Genomic DNA, 7,492 nt, shown 5'->3' on the forward strand with positions numbered 1-7,492 from the left:
AGAATAGTTTAATCAGAATTAGAATTTCAGTGATCTATGAGATGTCTTTCCAGTTATTTCTATTGAGCTTAATTGTCCTGGAATATACTATATTATGAAAAATTTCTCAGTAATGATGTTTATTTATGAAAAGGTTTTCATTTATTAGATATGCAATTATATGCAATTTGAAATTTTGAATTTAAGAAATACAGTTGATTTTTTAAATTATTTTAAGAAATCAAATGTATTTCTTTTATAGAATGCATCATTATAACAGATTAGCAAAAGAGTCCTGGCCAAATCTTCATAAGTGCAGTGCGCTTATGAAAGAAATTTACTTATAATAAACTATTTCTGTGAGAGTCAACAGTACAGAAATAGATATGTCCAAACAACCATATCATTATTCCATATTGATGAAGCTACTATTTTGTTCGATTCTAAAATTTAAATGAATTGTCATCCTTTCTATAACATGAACATTTACAAAACCAGCATTCTTAGTAGAGGCTTCACTTTTAATCTTGGCCACCTTAAAAATACTGCATGTATATTTAACATTGAAAAGAAGCCTTCTAGTAATACCAGTTTTTATCTATTGGTATTTAAATATTAGACAAGGAAAAATATATTATCAGAAAGTAAAGCTTTTTTAGCACCGAAATAATCCATAACACATTACTGAGTAAATGCCATGGTTATTTGTATTTCTGATTATAATTACAGGATATATTTTATAGGATGCTTCAGTTTATACAAGTACTAACAGGAAACCTATTAATAGAATAAAAATAAAAACTTTATTAGACCATTTGATTTCACTGTCTGGTCATTACTCCAACTGGGCACACCTTTTTCTTTATTCAAAAAGAATTAAATAAATAAAGCTATAGGATTTATAAACAATATCAGAAGCACTGCTTTTAAAAAGGATGTTTTTGTCCTCTTTTGTAAAGCACTCATTAATTCTTCATTCTTATGCTCAACTCTGTTCTTTCAATGGCAAGGCACATTTCATTTCTGATACTCATTGCATTTGACATATTACTAAATCAATCCTGGCCAACTTTTTTTGTGTACTTCCCCTTTTTACAAAGAAAACTGCATTTGCACTCTCTAATATAATGAATTTTTAATTTAATTTGTTACTGTAATAGACAAATCAGTTACTAACAGTTAAATTTTAGATAAGCAAATACTTGAACAAATATTGCAGAAAGAAAGAAGTAGTTATAAAATGTGTGAATGTTTCTATGGGCTCAGACAGGATTGCATCATGGATGGTATCAGGCACTGCCATTTGGATATTGCTGATTTAAGTAGTTAATTTTAACTTCGCTGTTCACGAAGAAAATGGGTTTTGTCTTTCTCTACTTCAGTATGAAACCACACATTAGGGATTGCTTTCATAGTGAATGTATTCAACCTCTGGTAATTTCTGACATCAAAAAGCCTATAATCATGACTTGTTTGTATTTCATCTGCTGGTACCAGCCGTGTTTGCTTAAATGACAGACATTATTTTCCATTTTAGCAAACCATTGCTGTTTAATAAGGAAATCAATCATCATTCCATAAGAGAAGAATTCCATAATATTGGAAATGTTTATAAAGTTAAGTAATCTTAGCCTGCAAAATGCACTCAGTATGGAGTGAATGCAGTTTAACTCAAAGAACTATTTATAAGTTGCCTTCCTTATTAGCTGAATGGATAGGATACCTGCTCTCCATCCAGCAGGTTCAAATCCTGCCATTGGTGTGGATATTTGTGAATGTCCTTATGAGGAAAACTAATTTTATTGAAAAAGCTTCATGCTTGATCTCTAGAGCTTGGATTATCTATCCACTATTTCCTCCAGAGTATGTACTATAGGATTGCAACCTTGTATGGTTGAGAATCACATAGCACAGAAAATGATGACTAAGAGGCATGGTGTGTGTGTTGTAGGGTAAAGCTATCCTATGGTCACATTATATTCTACTTGTTTAATGACATGCACATTGCCCCACTCATGGGAATGCTTATAAAAAAAAAAAAAAAAAGGCAAAAGAATCATTTGGAATGGATTTGAATTTTGTTCCCCATCACGAATATTCTAAATCTCATGCACTGCTTCCTGTTATGAATGTGCATGCCTGTTTCACAGAAAATTTGGGAATACCTAAAGATGAATTATGTAAAGTGCTATAATTATTGATGAAATCATCAAAATGTATTATGTGATTAAATTGTTTTCACAAGGTTTGGGAAATATAATAGCATTTATTACAGCATCCAGAAGTACAGAAAAATATTTATTGCATATTTTTATTTTGTATCAAGCAAATAACAATATCGTATATATAATTAGGCAAAAGTTTCAATTTGGACATTATCAAAATTTTAAAACTTCTCACATTTTTGAGTTCCTAATTTTGTAAACACAAACATTGGATAAAAGCTTTTAAACATGAGTTTTTTTTTTATTTTTATTTTAATACTAGCACTATCTGTTTAAAAGGTTAAGAGTATTTTCATTTCATTAATTATGTATTTTGAACTTCTTTTCATCATGTTTCTTATCTAAAATTGCATTCTTTAACTCTCTTAATATATACATAAATATCTGGGTTTACTGTGTATATTTTGCCTTGCTGTTTCTTCAGATCACTTGCTTCCAGCCTTTTCACTGTGGTGATATTCTTTGGACTGTTATGAGTAGTTATGGGTCTACTTGCTCAATTAATAAGTTAAGAATAATTGAAATGTGCCATAAAGATAACATAGTTAACTACCAGATTTTTCATAATCATCAATTTTTTTCTCGTGAAGAGTGTATAAAGTCTTGATCATGCTCCAGAATTTTTCAGATATGACAATTATAGACTTGTCTTTTATAAATATACATTCATCTGAAACATTTATCATAATAATGATTGACATATCAGTAAGAGTGTAATGATTATCTTGTTGTGAATATGAAAAGTGTGGCTTGCCAGTTTTTGAGGGCATTGAAAAAAAAAATGATATAAGCCTAGTCAAAAATTGCTGCTTTACTCTGTGAATGTTGCAGTGTGAATATTAATTTAGAAAATAATTAAACTTAGGGTCCCCTTGGAAAGAATTTCTTTCATTAATAAGTTTCATCATAGTGAAAGAGAGAGTAAAAAAAGTTAAAGTGGTGCATCTCAATCAGTATTTATAATTTTAAATAATGTATGGAAAGGTGATGTGTTCTACTGCTTTCAGAAAAGTAATGAAATTGTTAACATTATTGTGATCAGCTAATCTTTTAATTTTAATATACTTGCTATATTATTAGCATGTTTTAAATGGATTTCTTAACTGAGAATTATACATACCTTTTATTATTTCTCCGTTGTAGGTGAATGAAGCATTAATATAAAAATGACATAATGTAATCAGTTACAGTCTTAAGGAATTCATTCACCTTGAATGAAGTCATACAAAAGTTTCATGTTTATATCATGCCCAAGCCAATTTATATCAAGTGTGACTAACTTTATGATATAACATGCGTAATACCATTATGTGGGGTTTTAGGATAGCAAGAAAGTACACGAGAGAAGTAGTGACATTTTTGAGAGAATTATACATTTTTTTAAAAATAAATAGAATTACTGTTCTAAGTAAAAAAAAGAAAAGAAAAATAAATCAGTTAAAATATCATATATTGGTCTTTGTAACTGCCATCAATGGAACCTGAAATATACAAATTAGTAAGTTTCTGAAGGTATGTTGCTGCATTCTTGAATAGAAACAATAATAATTACAAATTTAAGTCATTGTAATTGTTACCCATTTATTTTTATAGAGAAACTCAGGTTTTATTATGCAAGGAGGTTATGTTAGTGAATATGAATTTTTTTTTTTTTAAATGCATAATGCAGCATGCTAGAATAGATTAACTGTATTTGTTTCTCATTTGATTTGGAATTCCTGCAGTTCGTTAATGACAAGAAAATATAAATAAAAAAGTAATGTGGGTGCTGTTTAAGTTTTCTTTTATTTTTGTTTTTTTCTCTCTACAATATATATATCAAATTGTGCTGCATTGCTTCTTAGCATAATAGACATTTTTTTTAGTCAGCTTGTATTGATCTGCACCATGTACAGAAACTTGTAATTTTGAATATTATGGGTTTGCTATTGAAATTTCAATTAACTTAATGAAATTATTTCTACAGAAGAATTTGTAATGTATATTTTGATATGGTTATTCAATAAAGTGAAAAATAAAATGCACGCCATGGATCAAAGTCAGTAACAAATGTTTCCACCTTACTGTCAGTAGTTGAGCGTCTCTTATGCACGCCATGGATCAAAGTCAATAACAAATGTTTCCACCTTACTGTCAGTAGTTGAGCGTCTCTTAAAAGAGGATTTTGCAGTAGAATGTAATATATCATTACATGTATACATAGTAATGATATATTACTAAAAACTTAACTGGTAATTAATTTACGGAATTGACAACGCATATAAAGTAAATAAATTAAAGATAACTTTAATGAATCACTTCTATATTTCGGCAATGTCACATTGCCATCTTCGGGAACATAAAGATATGGTATGTGCACCAAGGAACTAACAAAGCAAATGAGGAAGAAAATAAGAACTAATTTTGTTCCTAAAGTCCTAATGGTGCCCTCTTGCGGGCTAATTTGGTAGTCTTGGCAGTTGGGCTGAAGTTCTCAAAATGAAAGTCTCCCAAATTTGGGCAGTTTCATGCACCCAAATTTGTTGAGGTTAGGAACGTTTTTTAGAGCTGCTGAAGATTCTTTGAATAGTCTTTCGTATTTAAACTTGCTGCGATGGATTATTTTTGTCTTCTTCCAACGAATTTTATGGCGGGTATCTAAGGTATGGTCTGCCAGTCCAGAGCGGCTGTACTGGTGAAAACGGATGTAGTCTTGGTGTTCTGAAATCCTGATATTTGTTGTTCTGCCTGTTTGGCCAAAGTAGGACAATTTGCAGCTGCAAGGGACCTGGTATACACCAGGTAGGTCTAGGGGAAGTGGTTGGTCTTTGGTAGAGCGGATAAGGGATGCCAACTTTTTATATGGTCTGTAACAGGAAGTAAGGTCATATGTTACAGACCATATAAAAAGTTGGCATCCCTTATCCGCTCTACCAAAGACCAACCACTTCCCCTAGACCTACCTGGTGTATACCAGGTCCCTTGCAGCTGCAAATTGTCCTACTTTGGCCAAACAGGCAGAACAACAAATATCAGGATTTCAGAACACCAAGACTACATCCGTTTTCACCAGTACAGCCGCTCTGGACTGGCAGACCATGCCTTAGATACCCGCCATAAAATTCGTTGGAAGAAGACAAAAATAATCCATCGCAGCAAGTTTAAATACGAAAGACTATTCAAAGAATCTTCAGCAGCTCTAAAAAATGTTCCTAACCTCAACAAATTTGGGTGCATGAAACTGCCCCAAATTTGGGAGACTTTCATTTTGAGAACTTCAGCCCAACTGCCAAGACTACCAAATTAGCCCGCAAGAGGGCACCATTAGGACTTTAGGAACAAAATTAGTTCTTATTTTCTTCCTCATTTGCTTTGTTAGTTCCTTAGTGCACATACCATATCTTTATGTTCCCGAAGATGGCAATGTGACATTGCCGAAATATAGAAGTGATTCATTAAAGTTATCTTTAATTTATTTACTTTATATGCGTTGTCAATTCCGTAAATTAATTACCAGTTATGTCTAACCAACGTATAAGTCTTACAACTAGAATTACTAAAAACTTGTTTAGTTTTGTATATTTACTGAGTCATTATATCCTGTATCTTATGCTGTTGGGAGTTGTCTTATGCAGTAGAACTGTATATATGTATTTATGTGATTCATATCACATAAATAGAGACTACACAAATGACAGTTCTAAAAGAAAACATATGCATGTAAGTGAGATACTGTAAATTAATCTTGCCAAGAAATTATATTCTTGTTTAATTTTTTATCAAAGTATAAGCAAACTTTATGAATACAGTGCCTTCATGACTAGGCTATCTTTATATAGAGACTAATGACTATGAATTATGAGATATGAATTGCAGAGGCAATTAATGTGAAGTCATTAGCTTCTATATACAAGTAGCCTAGTTGTGAATACTTAACGTGCAAATTTTGTATGATTATATTTGGTTTGAATTGAATACAAAATTAAATGTGATTTAAGTGAAATACATACATTAGTATAAATGATAAAACACAATTCTTTCATTGTTTTTATCAGAATTCAGAACAATATCTATAATTTTAGAGTCGGTATAGGGATGAACAACAGATGATTCTTGGCCCGATTTTCTTCATTATGCATACTTGGTATACCAAAGTAGGTCCTGTAACATGTTTTGCATACTGGAACAAGTCAAGAACTTCTTGATAGTAAAGAAATGATAGCATTTCTTTACTGTTGCACTTGTACCTTCTCCCAGTCACAAGCTAAACTAAACTTAAGCACTTCTTTCATGTGAATTTCTTCAATAACTGTTGTTATAAACTTGTCAGCATTTATAACATCTAAAGTTTCACAGAAAGTGAGTGTTACTTAGACTTCACAGAGCACAGTATTCATTGGTCTTGGATCAGGGATACACTGTTTGGTGGTAACTACACTGTATGAGCATTTTTCTTAGTTGTGAGGATGAGCTGAATAGTTGTCCAGGATAAGAAGAATTTTGCAATCTTCCTGTGGGCCTACAAATATGTGCAGTGCACTTGGGCTTCATGCACAATTTTAGTTTTTAATCATAATCTCAGTGGCAGTCTAGCCATTTTTATTTGTACAGTATATTAAGGTAATGCCTTTCAAGGACCAAGGGCATTTAGTTTTTCCCATATCACCAGTAGCTTACATCTGTGCATACTACTATGTTTAAGTACCCTAGGACAGTAACTGTGGGCTTTTTCTTGTCCTCTGTTTTTCACCACAAACTTTAAGGAGAGAAATTCCATGACACCTCTTAAACCTTTGAAGGCATCCTTCACCACTGTCATGCCCACACTAATTAAGTGCACCCATTGAAACTAATCGGATGGTGGCAGGAATTTCAAGTGCATTCTTGTACTTTTGTCCAGACCATCCATTGCCAGAAAATCATTGGTGTACTTGTATAATAGTGCCCTTTGGAATGATTAATTTCACTGTAGTCTGTTTTCTTCAAATGGGAAAAATCTGGTAATAGTTAAGCAAATACTTATAAGCAAGACTACGCTGTCTCAACTGTAGAGCATAGTAATGAAAGTGTGATGGTATGGGATATTTTTTGTGATATGATTTGGTTCACTGGTTTTTATCAGTACCACCATAAATGAAAGTCTACCTTCACATTCTGTATTTATGGAGAGACTATACCTGCTCAAACAAGATGATGCTACTTTTTTTTCTGAACATATTTATTTCTCTTCACACAGCAAAGTCTGTTATGATTAGGTTCAAGTAAATCAGTATGCCACTGGTTTACCTTAGTCCAGTCTAAATCCGATT

At 32.0% G+C, this 7,492-nt stretch overlaps 1 protein-coding gene across 3 annotated transcripts in view; it reads left to right on the forward strand.

The window, feature by feature from the left end:
* The window catches only part of LOC150102909 (xaa-Pro aminopeptidase 1-like), a 416,385-nt gene extending 412,157 nt beyond the window's left edge, over positions 1-4,228 (forward strand). For 2 of the 3 annotated variants that reach the window (XM_090398385.1, XM_090398387.1), the window contains one exon: positions 2,572-4,228. The gene's annotated coding sequence lies outside the window, so the exon portion shown is untranslated. The remainder of the gene's footprint in view (positions 1-2,571) is intronic. The other variant, XM_090398386.1, reaches the window with a different exon arrangement.
* Positions 4,229-7,492: the final 3,264 nt, after the last annotated feature.

This window comes from Typopeltis vanoorti, chromosome 9, assembly GCF_054136105.1.
Source record: "Typopeltis vanoorti isolate ZY-2024b chromosome 9, IOZ_Tvanoo_1.0, whole genome shotgun sequence".
Classification (NCBI taxonomy): domain Eukaryota; kingdom Metazoa; phylum Arthropoda; class Arachnida; order Uropygi; family Thelyphonidae; genus Typopeltis; species Typopeltis vanoorti.